Genomic DNA, 17,967 nt, shown 5'->3' on the forward strand with positions numbered 1-17,967 from the left:
GGGAGCCTCTGGAAGCTAAAGGCAAACAGCTCCCTCTGCAATAATGCCACACTTCATGAGACAACTGGCCAAACATTGCTCTTCACTCTCAACTAAAGAGCTCCTCCAATCAGTTCATTAATTTAATGGGTCCCTCATTTCAAAATAAATGGCAAGAAGTATGCTGTGTGAGCAAAATCAGGTATTCTTAATATGTTTATATTGCTTCACCTAAAAGTGTGAACATTAAGGTATGTCTTCTGTCTGTTTTTAGAATAAAAAGAAGTCTTCATTCATTTATTTAAAAGAGTTACAAGAGAAGTAGATCAAGAAAACTTCAGACCAGTTCACAAAATATAATCATATTGCATAAAATCATAAATCTTTCCCTGCTAAATACAGCCCTCAAACTATTCAAACTCTGTCTATGTTCACTGGAGCAAAACTGCTTACCTGAACGTTTCCCAGAACCAAAAGTTGGTAATTATTAGCAGAACATGACATGGGAAGCAAGTTTCATGTTGTCTGGTTGACAGTCTAAATAGTCATAGTTTGTTCAATAATAAATATAGTCCATGACCTACTGTGTCATATTTATAGTGCCTGGCTTGTGTGTACACACACACACACACACACACACACACACACACACACACACACACACACACACACACACACACACACACACACACACACACACACACACACTTTTGTCCTTGGTTCATTTGTTTACAGAAAATCAGGTTTATTTCAATATGCTTAGCAGATGAACCTCAGAATCAGATTTAAGGGATTATGGAAATGTAACTGTGTGTTTAGTATTATAATTACAGTGTACTCCTATACTTAACTACTCAGAAGCAAATCTAATGGCTACAACAGGACTTATAATAATATTGTGTGGAGATAGGGGAAACTCCAAGGTCGGGATACCAGAGACACAAAATGAAGCATCAAGAACGTTATCAAATTCACACACTTTTCTTAAAAGCTTTCCAACAGATCATAAATACACATTTCAATGTGCCCTTTGAAGATGGAATTGTGAAAACCACATTTGGTGCAAGGAAGTCAGGATAGCACTCCGCTGGCCTGAGTCTCTTGATATGCAGATATATTCACCTCTACCTTTCAAAGCAGCTCAATTAACTGTCTATAGCAAAGCACTTTTTGAACTGGCTTTTGGCCAAAAAATCCCAGGAATTCACAAATTACTGCAAAGCTTAAGTACTGCAGCTAATATTCTATCTTCCAGGAGATGGGGAGACATGTATTGTTAGCCGCCCAGAGTAGACTTCCATCTAGATGGGCAGGGTATAAATCAAATGAATGAATGAATGAATGAATGAATGAATGAATGAATGAATGAATGTTAACTCTTTTTTAAAATGTCCACTTGTGGTGTGGATGCAAAGCTACTTTGGGTTCAAATCTAAAGCCAAATGCCTCTCTGTTCTAGGCTCAGACTACCAAGGTGGTTTGTCTTTAGAGCATGTGCAGAGTGCTTCATTACTGTGAACAACAGACGGATGGTGCCAGCTTACTACCGATAAAGTTCAAGGAGAAACCATATTTGGGGCTGGCTGGGTTTATACTCTCCCCAGCTTTAATTAACGCGGAATTCAGACCCCCAAATCATGACACTTGGAACTGCAGAGTTGGAAGGGATCCTATGGATGGAGTACGGCCTCTGTCAAAGAGACACAGTGGGGAATCAATGTAGGCATATGACTGCAGCACTTTAAAAACTGCCATCTGTATGTGAATAGAAATTTTCATTGCCGCCTTACTGACAGATTGAGTCTGACCCAACTTAGACTCAGATTAACTCAGATCTTTTAAAACCAGATGCAGAATATGAACAAACACTGAGCTATAATTTATTCCCCACTTTATTTCTTCTGGTGCAAATTAAAACATAATAACCCATTCCAAGACCATTAAGGCCCAAACTGAACACTCAAGCTAGTTTGTGGCTGCCTCTCTTTCTAGTGACAGCTAACAAGGTTAAGCATGTCATATGACATTTCTGCATCATTACTATACCAGCACCTCTAAGGTCAGCCCTATAATAACCTTAGAACTGAAGAGGTAGAAGGGTCCCTGTGGATCATCGAGGCCAGCCCCTGCCAAGCAGGCACACGGGGGAATCAAATTCCCAACCTCTGTCTCCAAAGCCAGATAACTAAATCACTGAGCTATCCAGCAGATCTACCATCAGCTGGAGTGAGGTAACCACCACAGAGATCAGGTTGTGAAAGGAAGGGGCTGAAAATAATTATAGTCTTTGCTATTACTGTATTTTTACTACTACTAGAGCCTTGTGGCGCAGTGGTTAAACCGCTGTACTGCAGCCAAAACTGTGCTCACGACCTGGGGTTCAATCCCAGGTAGCCGGCTCAAGGTTGACTCAGCCTTCTATCCTTCCGAGCTCGGTAAAATGAGTAGCCAGCTTGCTGGGGGGGGGGGGCAATATGCAGCCTATATAATTAACTTGGAAACCGCCCAGAGAGTGCTTGAAGCACTATGGGGGCGGTATATAAGCAGCATGTTTTGCTTTGCTTTTACTGATGAACTGTGTTGTTTGTGAAATTTTCTGCGTTGTGTGACAAAATTAACTGACTTATTTAGACCACTCTGTACCTTGACTTGAATGATGTGCCGTTCTCTCTCAGGGGCAAAATCTTTCCTGCCAGTCCTGTGCAGAAGCCAATAAACATATTATTTCACAGATTCTATAATGAACTAGACAACATGATTATGATAGCAATAATGAAAGATGTCACGTCACACATTTTTGCTTGCCTACCAAACCTACCAGGGTACAACGGAGAACAAAATATAAGCCAATATTTTTGAAGCAATAAAGTGTAGTCAGGGCTTAGTAAACTGAAATTAATGACTGAGAAGGCAGAAAGATTTTACAGTACTGCCAATTTTAAAAGAACAATATACAGTACGTCTCAACATAGCCTGATTTTTTTTTTAAAAAATGTCAGTATCTTCCCTCACGGGGTTAGCAAGAACACCTATAGCATTCTTCTGAAAGCAAGCACATGCACACATATATTCCGCACAAAACATAATAGATATGCTATTTTAAAAGAAACCTCCTCATAAGGCAGTCAAGGCAGGAGTTTTATGTAGTTCTGCATCTGTTTGGCTAATATAAGACATTGCATACAGGAGCACCCTCTTGTGGAGCCACTGCAAGACTGCAAAATAATCAGAAAGAACAAAGCAATAAAACTCAAAAACCACATGCACCTGCACATGATTTGTTTCAGTTCAGCATATAAGAGGGGATTTTCTCTTTCAAGCAGGTTCACATTTTTCTGCCTTCCACACCTTTCTACATGTTAGGAGGTTCCCTCAAGTGGAACCTCCAATCACAACATCATCTGAGTATCTTCAGACCTCTTCTCCCTTGTTTTGTCTCTGGACATCAAATGGATATCATGACTTAGACATCAGGATGGGTCCCCTTGCCTCTTCCCCCACCCCCTGCCTTGTTTCAACTTGCCTTATGAAACTACCTGGAGATTAAAAGAACATACATAGCTTTTGGTTGACCTAATAAATGTATTATACTGACAAGGATTTTGGTTTCAGTACATAAGTATATCCAGTGACAGTAGGGCTCTCCTCCAAGCGTATTATGCTCTCCCACATATAAAGGCTGAATAAGGCCACAACAATCTAAGCCAATTCAAAGATGCATCAAGGATTCCTACTGCAAGTAAACAAAATAATATCTCAGTTTTTAAAAAAAAAACAACTTGCTTTGAATTCCTATACTCTGAAAACAAAACTGCAATTCTAGACCCCTTTTCTTGGAACAAATTGCATGGGCCTTGGCTGAGATTAATTTCTGTTACGTACACATGCAACAGATCTGTTCAAAAACCATTAAATATGAAATATGCCATTTGCTATTACCTTGAATGTAAAGAGAAAATGACAGAAAACCATCTTCAGGCTACATACATCCTGCAGCCAATGGAGGTTCTTAGATGACAGGCATCTGCAAAATAATTTTTAAAACATTTGTGGAGACCTGTCTACCTCTTGGAAATGAAATATCACAAAGGTCTCCACCATATGGTGCAATGAATTATGTATGCCAAAAAGAGGGGGAGGAGAACTTGAAAACTACTACTATGGCAACTCAGAAATGCACGGAGAATGTTTTTTTCAAGAGAGAGGCAGCTAAACCTCACACAGATTATCAACACTGTAAAGCAAAAGTTAAAGTTTCCATAGCAACTTTAACTCCAACACACTGTGCAGTGTGTACTAAGGAAGAACGCAGAGAGCAAAACAAAATGCTAAATACTGCAACTTGAGAAAACTCAGGATGGCTACAATAGACATTCTGAATTTTCTCATGCATACATATACACTGCACTAACCTGAGTATTACACCAACTAAAACCTTTTCCCCCCCTTTTGCCAGCCTTTCCAAAAGTGGTGTGCCAGAAAGCTTGGACTATAGCTCTCATTATCCCCTTCTATTATGGTGAATGGGCAGAAATGATAGGGAGTTTCAGCTGAACAATCTCTGGGGGCTCTAAGGTAACAAACCATGAATGAGCAGATGTAATGACTATGTGACTCTCCAAGGAGTTTTGCACTGCAACTCCCATCAGCCCTTGTCAGCAGAGCTCATGGTGAGGGATCATGGGAGGTACTGTCCAGCAACATCTGTAAGGCCACACATTCCCAATCCCTCATTTAGATTTGTTATCTATCCACTCCATTCAAAGCTATCTTATCATTTTGGAGAGATACTGAGAATACACCAAACCTAATGGATCTAATACGTATTATAAACACCCTTTTACTCTGCTATTAGAAGGGAGCACTTCATCCCATTCACACACACCCATATCACTGCTTTTTTCACGGGATGACAGAGAAGTTTATGTTCACATGTAGATGCTTCATGTGAGCAAGAACTCTGGTAAATCTGAGTTCTTGCTTACATGGATAACCTACAAGGAAGCAAAAACCTCCAATACAAATTCCAATACAAATCTGGCTGGCAAAGGATACATTAATACGGGAGATTAAAAGTAAACATTACTTTCATAAATTCCTCAAGTTGCCCAGAAAAATAAACAAGAATCACAGGTTTACAACACTTGCAGGAAGAAACTCATGTGTTGCTACAAGAGCAGTGTTCTGTTATAAAAAGACTGTCTTATAATTACAACCTCCCTTTTCTTGTCACATCTACTTTTTTTCCAGCCCAAGCGAATCCCATAAATCTAGAACTGTTCATACAGAACACAGGGCAGGTTTTGACAATGTTGGCCACCTGTTATCACAAATGGATACAATTGAAATTGTTCAAATACCTTCTTTGAGGAGACAGGAAATTCTGGTCAGCCACATCATGTAAAAAAGGCCTTGGTTACCTTCCTAACTAATCAAAGTTCAACTGAATTCCACTCTGGATTGCACCCTAAAGTACAGTAACTCTCGTTTCAATTACTGCTTAATCAAATGAACTCCATTGGGCTCATCTGTCTTTCTTCATTAAACTCACCAGCCACCAAACTGTCACTGGGCACCAAGCCTTTTCAGAGCCTTAGTCACCTCTCAAATATCTTCCTCCAGAATCCCACAAGGTCATGTATACTACAAGCAGAGCTATTTAATCTTTTTGAAAACAAAGGTTATTGTATTTGCCATCAGACTTCACCAGCCTCGTGCACTCCACATCTGGCAAAATGACAGACACATAGGCCCTTGCTGGATTACAGGATGACAGAAGTTGCTGTCTAGCACATTTGGGGATGTCTCTTGCAGGTTCTTAGCATCTCAGGTTCTGAAAATTGTAATTACAAACAAACAAAAAATACCCTATTCTGCTTTTCCAGCCTATTTCATTTCAGAGAGTTGCCTGCAAGCTATTTAACAACTGAGGGCCACATCCACTACTGTACTGCAGACTCAATGAAACAATAGGACCCACATTACTGCAAATATTAGTCCCATTCATTCTGTAGTTCTACAATATTAAGACCAACTAGTGGATTTAGCCCAAAGTTTTAGCATGTTTAAAAATCTGTAATAATCAGAATCACTTGAGTCATCTGCACTTCTGCAATTAGCCACCATGGAGAGCAATGACAAACCAGCCATGACTAGCATTTGGTGCAACAGCTAGTACTTCAGCCTGCAGGCACTCAAGCCATTAGTGTGATTGATTGCAGCTACAGATACTACTTTAAAAGCTGCCCATAGAAATTATACATAAAGCAAGCAGTTGCTAACATTAGAAACCTGGATATCAAACCTCATTCCGTCAGCTTCAACGCAGAGTTAGCTGAACAACAGCATTGTACATTATTGTTTATGTGTTTCTGTGCTGCCAGGTTGGAACCGGCTTATAGCACCCCTAATAGGACTTTCAAGGTAAGTAGGACATTTAAGGAGTGGCTTTACCAGTTCCATTCCCCCCCCCCCAGTGAGTTTCCATGACTAGGTGAGTATTTGAACCCTGTTCGACAGAGTCCTAGTCTGTCACTCATCCACTACACCACACTGGGAATCCAGGTACACAATTAGCAATGTTAAAACTACAATAGTAGGTGGTGGCAAAGGATCATCTCAGATTGTGCACACTCATTTGTGTGCTACAAAATGGCAACAAGGGATTGCACTGACTAGGTCAGAGTTATAAGAACACAATTATTAGAACCCCAACATGCCACTTCTTTCTTCTTTAGCAGGTACAGCTGTGCCCCTTCTAGAAGAAAGCCTATCTGGCTGCTGTTAATCATCCTTCAGTCACAACCAAACCTGACTGCTACAATGCATCTTGAAAAGGCATTTAGGACCTTCCGTTGGTGCAAATGGAGAGGCTGAACTGATATCTGGAGCCCACTTTATAAGTCATATTACTGAATTTGTGTCCCATCTGTGCTGGCTTTCTAGTGCAGTTTCTTGCATTTAAAGCCGTAAACAATTTGGAACCACAAAATCGGAGGGATTTGCTTCATGTAACGCCAACTTGCTTTGGCATCAATGTCCCCTTCCTTAAGAGACAGGGTTGCAGACTGTATTTTTCAGTGCTGGGAGCCAAAACTCCTTCTCTGTTGCAGCACCCAACATCTGGAACCCCATTTCTAAAGATATTTACTCCAGCCCTCTTAAGCTTTAGACATTTGGTTAGAATCTATGTTTCAACTTCCCTAACCTACAACAATCATCGGATCCCGGCTGTAAAAGTCTTCGAGAATACATATTCTTTTAACTTCTGAAAAAAAAATTAAATGTTTCTTATAGTCTCCCTTGTTGTTTTAGTAATTTATTCTGGTCTCATTTGAACTGTATTCAAATTGATTTGAATTACTGTATTTTTTGCTCCACAAGACACACTTTTTTCCCTCCAAAATGTGGGGAGGAATGTCCGTGCATCTTATGGACCGAAGGCAGCAATTTCATTACCGCTGGCCCTGTGGGGGGGAGCGTCGCAAGGGTCCGGGTGAGCCTTCCGGGACCCTTGCGAGGCTCCCCCACCCCCCCATGGGGCCAGCGCCGGCGAAATCGCCAGCTTCCAGGTGGGGGGAACGTTGCAAGGGTCCTGGAAGCTCACTCAGACCTTTGCGACGCTCCTGCCACTCCCACACGGGCCAGCACCGGCAAAATCGCCAGTTTCTGGGAGTGTTTTGAGGCTTCCCAAGCCTCAAAACACTCCCAGAAGCTGGCGATTTTACCCCCTGGCCCCGTGGGGGGGTGGGGGAGCATGGCAAGGGTCCAAGGGAGCCTCCCAGGACCCTTGCCACGCTCCCTCCCCCACACAGGGCCAGCCCTGGCGAAATCGCCAGGTTCTGGGAGTGTTTGGAAGCTTGATAAGCCTCCAAACACTCTCAGAAGCTGGCGATTCTACCCCCCTGGCCCCGTGGGGAGGTGGGGGGAGCATGGCAAGGGTCCAAGGGAGCCTCCCAGGATCCTTGCCACGCTCCTCCCCCCCCCCCCCGCACAGGGCCATCACCGGCAAAATCGCCAGTTTCTGGGAGTCTTTTGAGGCTTGGGAAGCCTCTGAAGAGTCCCAGAAGGTGGTGATTTTGCCCCCTCTGACCCCCGAGGGGGGCAGGGTGAGTCTCTAAAGCGTCCTGGAACACACCCTAGGACCCTTTGGAGGCTCACCCTGCCCCCCCCCACTGGGCCAGAAGGAGGGAAATCGCCAGCTTCTGGGACTCTTCTGAAGCTTCCCAAGCCTCAAGTCCCAGAAGCTGGCGATTTCGCCCCCTCTGACCCCGGGGGGGGGCAGGGCTAGCCTCCAAAGGTTCTAGGATGTGTTCCATAAGATGGACCTCTCCATAAGGCTCACCAATTTTTAGGAGAAGAAAACAAATTATTTTTTTCCCGTTTTCTTCTCCTAAAAATTTGGTGTGTCTTGTGGAAAGGTGTGTCTTATGGAGCGAAAAATACGGTGCTTTCTTCCATGCTTTACACAACAAATTTTCTGAGAGAGCTATTGTCAGTCTGAAAAAGTCTTCAAATGGAACATACAGTATTAATCAAGCTACCTATCTGTATGATGCTTAGCTTACACATATACAAGGGCATTCAGCCCCGTGACCCAAAGCTGCAGAAGGCAGGTCTCCTATTCTGCCCTTTGTCTACCTCCCTCATATGCAAAGTTAAATCCCACTGGAAATGTATTCACAAAGGTTTTGGAAACATATTCGCGAAAACCCACCCACACAGACTGGTACCTACACAAAACTCCAACCAACACCCACAGCAAAAAAGAGGCATAATCAAAACACTGGTAGACCATGCCAATCAGAACTGTGAAGCTCAATTTCTCAGCACCAAACTCAACCAATTGAATTTGACCCTACAGGCAAATGGCTACTCCAAAAATGAAATCACAAGAGCCATCAAACCAAGAAAACAACACCAAAATAAAGAAAAAAAACAGCCACAAATAAAGTATTTCTGCCATACATCAAAGGGGTCACGGACTGCATGGGGAAACTTTTGAAAAAACACAACCTACAAACAGTATTCAAGCTCACCACAAAAATACAACAAATGTTACAGTCAGCAAAGGACAGAAGGGACCCCCTCACCACTGCAGGAGTATACTGTATAGCTTGCAGTTGTGGCCAGGTATGTATTGGTACCACAAAACGAAGCATCCACACCGGAATCAAAGAACATGAGAGACACTGCAGACTAAAACAACCGGAAAAATCGGCAGTAGCTGAACATGCCCTAAAACAAGTTGGACATGAAATTCTATTTCAAAATACTGAAATACTGGACAACACCAGCAATCATTATGTTAGACTGCATAGGGAAGCCACTGAAATCCACAAACACCAGCAGAGCTTCAACAAAAAAGAAGAAAGTTTAAAACTCAACAAAGCTTGGCTCCCAGCACTGAAAAATACAGTCTGCAAAAGTTCAATGAACTCTACCCAGTTACAAGGACCCGTGATCACTACACACAAAAGACCAGCTAAAGACACCCATCAATCACAGTGACAGATAATCTGTTCTCCTTATCACAGCAATACACCCACAACAAAAACACACTGATCACCATAATCACCCATCTCCTGAAAAGGACAAAAGCTGATCCCACAGCCATAAATACTCAACTCCCAAACAAACTGCACCAGAGAACAGAGTGCTACTCCTGTCCTCTGAAGATGCTGGCCACAGAGACCGGCGAAACGTTAGGAAGAACAACCTTCAGAACACGGCCAAAGAGTCCAAAAAACCCACAACAACCCACTGGAAATGTTTGTGTCCCCTTGCAAAGGGAATGCATATGCAGAGTCTCCTCCTTAAAACGTATTGCTATTCAAGTAACAACCATGATGCCACAGGAGAGAGATTATTAGAGCCATATTACAGTCAGAGTCATCAGTGCACTAGTATATGCAGGGAACATACAGGAGGCCCTGTTTTGCAACTAAATCGGTCCCAAGAGGGAAAGTGCTGTTTTATTCTGTTCACAATTCAACAATTGTAAAGGACAGACACAACTTGCTTTCAATGTTCCTTGCACTACATATTGCTGTTGTAATGCAGCTTGTTTGGCAGAAATCCAGCTTGGCCCAATTTCTATGCCAGAGAGGAGAAAAATACAAGCCAGTGACTTAGACACAGTTGTACCCATTACATACTCTACGTACAATATATTTGATAAAATTTCTGTGCTGCAATAGTGTTACACCACAGCTGTAACATTCAGAGAGGCTTACCTCAAGATCAGCAACCTTGAGGCTATACTGCTATTTGCCATCAAGAATATCTGATAGGCATGGAGACTTCCCATGTAGCGACAGCAATCTATCTGATAAGCCAGGGGAAGCGGAACTATCACATTCTCTTATTATAGGCCATGATGGATGGTGTTTTGGGGCTTTAGAAAAACATTTGAAGGGCTATGGGTTCTCGTAATTTACTGTATGACAGCTTCCAGTGAGCTGTGTACATGGCTATTCTTCATGCTTCACTCTCGCAACAACAACCCTGTGTTGATGCGAGACAACAACAAGGTAAGCAAAACCCAGTAAATTTAATGCCACAGTGAGAATCAGAAACCAGCTCCTGGCCCACTCCAAGGCCCACGTCAACAACATAATTATTACACCACACTGGCTTACCAGTAAGCAGGTGTGGGCAACTGTGGCCCTTCCCCATTGGCTATGCATCCTAGGGAGGAGGATAGTTGTAGGCCAAAACTATCCAGAGGATAGCTGCTTCTTGCCCCTGCTCTAATTGTTTGGTAGGCCATTCCATCAGTACTGCCTCATGCCATGGCTAGCATGTTCAGAGCAGCATACGGTTTCCTTTCAAAAAAACATTATTTATTTATTTATTAACTGTGGTTAAGGAAACAGCACAAGTGATAAAACCATGTATTTTTCCCATGGAGACCCATATCTACCCAATTCCCGTGTCCTTGTTCCTTAAGTGCCTTGAAACAAGATGAACATTCCAAACTCAGTGAAAACTCTCCACAAAAGATTACTTTGCCATTGTATTTCCGTTTTGAAAGCCTACAATGCAAACAAAATATAGCATGATATGTGGGAGAGAGGCAAGATGGCACCGACTGCCAGTGCCTGAAAACATCAAAACATGGGTACCTGATGTGTCAAAGCACTGTAGGCGGCTATGCCTGTACTATGCCTCTCTGGCTTGAAATACAAAAGTGATACCCAAAAGCAAAACCCTGCATGTATTTCTTTAGGAAGAAAATGGTGGGATCACGAGCTGCCATCCTCTTCACCTCTGTCGAATAAGAGACGTACCTGTACTAGAGCTTATTAACATAATTTTCTTCCCTTTGGTCTGCCCTCATCATGTTGGTCTGTCCTATTTTCCTTGTTCTGAAATGTCCATAGCTCACAAGCAGGATGCTTTAAAAAAATTATGCACCCTGCAAAATTCAGTTCATGTGATTATTTGTGCTTCTTTGTTCAAGACCTGCAGCCAATCCAGGTAGAGTGTACTGCAGTTGACTGAAGCTAAGGAACCTGTGGTTCCTCAAAAATGAGTGTCAGGCTCACATGCTCTCTCCTGCTTCTCCAGCACGAAGAGATCAGTAACGTCCACCTCCATTTTAGATGAACTGCAATTCTGCATATCACTTGAACCTCAAGCCATAAGCAATCTTAACTATGGATCGTTGAAATAGAACTACCTTAATAAACCATAGCCTACAGGTAAACTAGCATGCTCAGGTTCAAATACATATTAAGCTGTGATTAATTTAAAAAAGAAGCAAAAGTTTCCAAATTACTCCATGCCAGCAGGGAGGAGGGAAATACACACAAAAGCTCACTGTGGCCCATGCTCATAAATGCTAAATTGTCGTGTTACATACAAGCCAGCTCACCATTTGACTGATATGACTGAGTCTAATTCAAACTAGCGACTCTCATTGTGGTGTAATGGATAGAGTGACAGACTAGGACTCTGGAGAACAGGGTTTGAATCTTCGCTCAGTCATGGAAACTCACTGGGGCAGTGGAACTGGAAAACCCACTTGTTAAATGTCTCACTTACTTTGAAAGCCCTATTAGGGTTCCTGTAAGTCAGTTCCAACTTGACGGCACAGAACATACAAATACCTTTCAAACGAACATCCGCTTATGACAATTGGTGTCAGGGCTAATTCACAAAACTAGCAGGACTGACAGAAGCATTAATGGAAATTCTACTCTCAGCACCAAAATATTCCCCACTGTCTTGCTCTAGCTCTCTGCAAAAGCTTTTCCCACAAACCCTGGCCATTCAGCACCACTGGGAATGGCAGCATTTTAGTCCCAACACTTATGGACAGTGCCAGACTGTGGAAAACTGATGTACAGAAATTTAAGCAAGCCATAGGCACACCACTGGGAAGCCGCACAATGTGATGACAATTATCCACCTTAACTATTTATTTAGACTATAAACTAAAGAAATGGAGAGAGACAAGACAATGGAATATAGTGGAAAGACACTACTCTAGAAAACAAGTTTAGCCAGCCTATAATCACATCAAGCACATGATTAACTCAAGTGTTAAATTCAACGGGTTTTTATTTTATTTTATATTTTATCTAGGATTTTGTTTCTCTCATTTTTGCAGGCACCTATATTGTCAGATAGCTGCACTCTACTCAGCAGATCAATAAGTAGTTAAATTAATTTCAACAATTGACACTAAAATCATAAGACAGACATGCCATTCAATGCATGCTACAATAAAAATTCAAATATGGCCAAACCATCCCACCCTTGACATTTTTACAATGAGTAATTTCCAAGTAATGAGATCAATTTTCTTATGAAACACAGCAGTACAACTACCTTCTGGTTAAAGGTCTCTATGATTTGATTAATGGAGGCGCTGCCAGTAGAACACTGTCTGCAATGCTATTGGCCAACATAGAGTATTCTAGAAATGACACAGCAAACATCAGTGATACTGACCTGAACTATGGCAACTCTCCAAGAATATCCTTTGCATGTCTCCGGTCAAGCCTGCAAATCTAACATCCCTGGACTAGCACAGCATAGACTAACCTGCCAGAACACATGCCTGGTACTCCTTTGTCCTGCCATTGCAGACTACAGGTGGATCCTTGAGAAAAATTCCTCAAGCCAAAAGCTGTCAATGAAATTTCATTCACCCATCTCTCCTCTGACTTATTTCAAGCCCCTTTTATTTTTTTAAATTGAGGGAATGTAGTGGTGTTTATTGATGTTAATGATCCTTCTCTGAGCTCTGCAAGGCAAGGTCCTGTTAATGTGACAATGTTACTCCCATTTCACAGATGAGGTGCAGAACCCAAGGACAAGAAAATGTTCATTTGCTATGTTAATGAACCAAAATGTGTGCATACCTTTAGCTTTGGGGCATAAAGGTGGCTTTCCTCTTGGTCTCATTACTGCCCATGGAGATGCAAAAAAAAAAAAAATCATGCTGCAGCTGGAGCTCATTAGCAAAATAAAGCCAACTCACACACACCCTCTTCCCTACTCACTCACGCCTGCTTCTACCATCCTGACTACTGGGCTGTTGCCTATAGCACAGCTGGAATACATGGATTCCAAACAACACAGCTACCAAATTCATCACTAAATGTACTGTCATTGCATCATCTCATTAAAAGGAGCTGTCTTCCTCAGGTCTCCAGCCAAGAGTCTGGAGCAAGTTCCTTCCAGGGCTACTTAGGTGATCAGACAGACTAGTGGCTGCGGTTTGGGAAGGTTTCTGAAAGGGACAGAAAAGATGCCACTTTCCCATTCTCCACCCCCACTCCACTTTTTGCAACCATTTCTTCACCATGCTAAAAATGATTATAAAACCTTGTTTTTAATCCTGGCTGTCAGCCCAGAACTAAGTGTTTTATTGCTGCATTTCGGGGCAGGTTTTTGGAGGTAGCTGTGAGGGTGGGGGCGGAGAGAGAACCTGGCCTTTTTTTTCTTTCTCTCCTCCTTGTGCATGGTGTAACCCTGTAACAGTTAGTCTTTAAATTGCCACAATGTCTTCTCTCTTTTTTTGCTTTTGTTTTGTCTTTCTTGTTGGAATGCTTACAAACTAACACAGCTACAACTCAGCAAAATAAAATAAAGTGTGTGGTGTACATACGACATTATGGTCTGTAATTTCTGATCCTAATCAGAATTTGCCTATTTTTAAAAGAGTGGTAGTATTTTTATAAAGATTGCTGCAATGAGTTTTTCTTAGATGAAAAATAGGTTTAATGAAAAACAACTTATTTTAAACAGGTGTCTTGTACATGTAGGAGTCTCAAGGATTAGGGAGGCGCCAGGTAGTGGGGAGAGCAAAACATGTAATAATTGCCCCATACACACTCTAGAAGGCTTAAGGGGACTTTCTGGGAAGGGAGGAATTCAGAGAAAATTAAACTAGAGTGGAGCCGATAAAAATGCCATAGGAAGCTGCAGATGTCCAACAGATCACTAGACTCTGTGGATCTAACTTCTATTGGTTATGTTCCAGTTTGGACACCTTTATTTCTATTTGCCATCAACTTTGGGTGGGACTATGGCATTGGTGCTTGGACTAAGTGTTTGACTGGATGAGTCAAGAAATCTCCGTCTAACAATATAATAGTGAACCAGCAGTTCCCACATCTGAGAAGTTGATCTACAACTTATTCTGGGTGGTTCTTTGTTCCCCTCCTAACACAAGCAAAATTAAGAAGCTACATCTGCTGACATTTTCCCTTCTGTTGTTCAACCCTCAAGTGTTGAGTTACCTTTCAAACTGTGAGCCCTAACCATCTGGATGAGTTGTAGAGCCTCACAGCAGACAATACCAGATGGATCCTCATCTTCTACAAAACACTTGTGCTCACAAATAACACTCTTGAGTTCGTATTTTTTAATAAATCACATGTCACATTTTAGTGAAAAAAACTTTACTACTGATTCCCATAACCATGACTAAGTATGTACAAATAACATAAGTCACAGTTAAGAGTCAGCCACACTACAAACAATGTGAAATCATGATTTCTAGTGGACTTTCAAAATATGGTTTCTGTTAAAAATGCTTGAGCATTATCTATACACTGATCAAGCCACGGTTAAGACAACTTCACAGACCTTCCAAATCCTTCACCTTGAATGATGATGAATGTTTATTTGATGTATTCTTACAAATGTCAAGTGACACTCATCTACTCTTCAGCAAACAAAAACACTACTGTATTTCGCTGGATCTGGATTCAGAATGAAAGCAATCAACATGAACTGTTGTTAAGGACTCCAGTTGTTTCTAAGCCCTAAGCATGCAATCACAATCACCTGTGAAAGATCTTTACAGAAGTGTTACCCATTTAAGTTTTACAGAGAAGAACACAATGAAAACCTGGAAGAAAGCTTCACTTTGCTTACTTCATACATTTCTATGCTTTGGTGCTGCAGTTTCTAGTAACTGAATCTAGAGATATCATTTTTAAGGCATGCAAATATTTACACATGCATTAAACTGGGATGACCTTCTTCAAAGTACTTGTTAAATATTGTTCAAGGATACACAGATGAACAAGGTACACACCCACACGTAGCTATAATTTCAAGCAATTATAATCAGTTAGCAAATATGTTCAATTTTAAAACAACATTCCAGTTATTTATTTAAAGAATTACTACAACAGAAACATAGTTCTACATGTATATACTACCACTTATAAAACCTATACATACATATTTATGTACCAAATATATTAATGGAAAGGCAAACAGCTTTTAAAACAGACTATCCAAAGACAGGAAACACAACATTTTCTGTTTCTTCTCCATTCTCTAAGACTGCCATGTCACATGTATAACTACAATGTAGGATTTCAAGGAAACACTACAGCATGAAAAAGGAAGTGAAGATTGTTATTTTTAAGTGGACTTAAATGAATTTTGTACAGTACAGTGTTGACCTAACTTAATTGTATTTCAATCAGTTTCTATCATTCTATTGTGTCCCTTGATTCTGCTCCTTCATGTAGATACACTATTTCTTTCCATCAAGCCTGGGAAGCTGTTGCGTGCAAGTGAGCTGAGCTTTGCATCTTGTGGGGCTGTTATATGAACTCTGCAGTCCCAGAAATTGTTGCACTTTGTGTTTGGTGGAAAAATATTTTAATTGGGAAAATATACCTGGCTTGCTTTACTTTGCTTTCAACTTGCTCTGTGACCCCTGCCAACTGATGAAATGGATCCTCCTTAACTGATCACAAATTAGAATACAGCCTGTGGGATTAATTTTTTTTTTACTTCTTCCCTTTAAAAAAATGCAAAATAAATAAACAAATAAAATGTTACAGGCAAATATAGGATACTGTCAGCCTTTGCTTGTAGTACTAAATGGCCTTGTTTCAAGACACAGACAGTATAGAATCAGTTATGGTTAACCTTTTTGAACCCAAGTGCCCAAACTGCAACACAAAATCAACTTATTTATTTCAAAGTGCCAATACTGCAATTAAAACCCGAATGCTGAGGTTTTAGTTTAGAAAAAACAACTGCTCTTGCACTGCAAGGGTTAAATGCTTGTTTTTTAAAAAATTTCCTATGGGCGGTATTAACAAAGAAATACTGGTTCTCCAATCCCCCATTGGGCTTGACCGGTAATGGTCGCCATTGCACCCCTCTGCTGGACCACTGCAGCAGCAGAGGGGAGTGCCAAAATCCATGATTGGAAGATGGGTAATTCTCTATGGCAACTTATGGCTCGTGTGCCCACAGAGAGGATTCTGTGTGCCAGCTATGGCACGTGTGCCATAGGTTCACCATCACTGGTATAGATGATGATGTCTTCTATTTACAACCTGCATTTTCCCATCCCTTCTTTTGTGTGTGTTTTTCCTTACCATTAAAAACTGAGAAAAGGGAAAAACAAACAGCTGCACAATGTCTTTTAATTAGTAGCACAATGAGTTGTCTATCTGAAAACATGAAATGCATGGTTCATCCTTGAGGATTAGAGGCATTCTGGAAAAAGCTGGATGGAATGATTACCTTTTTTCATGGAGAGAAACCATAGCATTTTATTATCTTGTACAAAGCAAACTGATTAAACATATATGTATAATTATATAAAATAATTTCCTTTCATACTTATAGATATGGTATACCTTACGTGTGTGTATTATATAGTACATACGACATACATATTTGGATAGCTCAGTGAATTAGGTGTGTCTGGTTGCAGAACCAGAGGTTAAGAGTTCAGTTCCTCACTGTGCATCCCAGAAGAGCCGGTCTGTGTGGCCCTGGACAAGCTGCACAGTCCTTCGATGCTCCCAGAATATGGGAACTACTACTCTACCTAGAATACTCTAGTAAGAGTAACCATAAATTAGAAGTGACTTGACAGCACCCTAGTATTCTTCTTGTTGTTGTTGTTAGTGGTGGTAGTAGTAGCAGTAGTAGTATATAGATATATGTGTGTGCAAACACACACACACATTTATAGTAGATTACTATGGAGAAAACCATTCTTTTATCCTAGTTATTTGTAAAATCTGCATTTTGATATAGAGTTATGACCTTCAAACTAGAATTTGGTAAGTTACTATTTGCTTCTGCTGCCTTCGTCTTGGAACTGAAATTTTCCAAGGAGTAAAGACATAACTTTGAGGTGCCCAGTATGCTGGCATGCAAGTGAAATATTTCAAACGGCTCGTTATGGTTGGCAAGCAAGAATTATATTGTTGTGTTTAACAGACTACTTACACTGTGGATAAGAAATCTTTTTCTGTCAAGGGCCACATTCTCCATTCTCTTGGAGAAACACTGGGAGTCCACATAGCAGTGGTGGTCAGAACTGAAGCCTATGGTGCACAACAAAAGAGTCTAAGGAATAGAAGGCCTTGCTTAGCTAACCATCACACTTTCTCTCTTCCTTTCCCTTGCATGTGCCAAGTAAATTATTGGGAAAGGGCCAGATTTGCCACACAGAAGCCTCAATTGATTTGAACAGAACACCTG

General features: G+C 41.2%; 1 protein-coding gene across 7 annotated transcripts in view; it reads right to left on the reverse strand.

Moving 5' to 3' along the window:
• Nucleotides 1-17,967, reverse strand: part of NCOA7 (nuclear receptor coactivator 7) — a 95,961-nt gene that overhangs the window by 76,268 nt on the left and 1,726 nt on the right. For 2 of the 7 annotated variants that reach the window (XM_078383381.1, XM_072997040.2), the window contains exons 2-3: nucleotides 3,919-4,003; nucleotides 2,623-2,677 (exon numbers count right to left, since the gene is read on the reverse strand). The exons of 4 other annotated variants lie outside the window; for them this stretch is intronic. The gene's annotated coding sequence lies outside the window, so the exon portion shown is untranslated. The remainder of the gene's footprint in view (nucleotides 1-2,622; nucleotides 2,678-3,918; nucleotides 4,004-17,967) is intronic. One more of the 7 variants, XM_072997047.2, reaches the window with a different exon arrangement.

Source organism: Pogona vitticeps, chromosome 1 (genome assembly GCF_051106095.1).
Source record: "Pogona vitticeps strain Pit_001003342236 chromosome 1, PviZW2.1, whole genome shotgun sequence".
Lineage (NCBI taxonomy): Eukaryota > Metazoa > Chordata > Lepidosauria > Squamata > Agamidae > Pogona > Pogona vitticeps.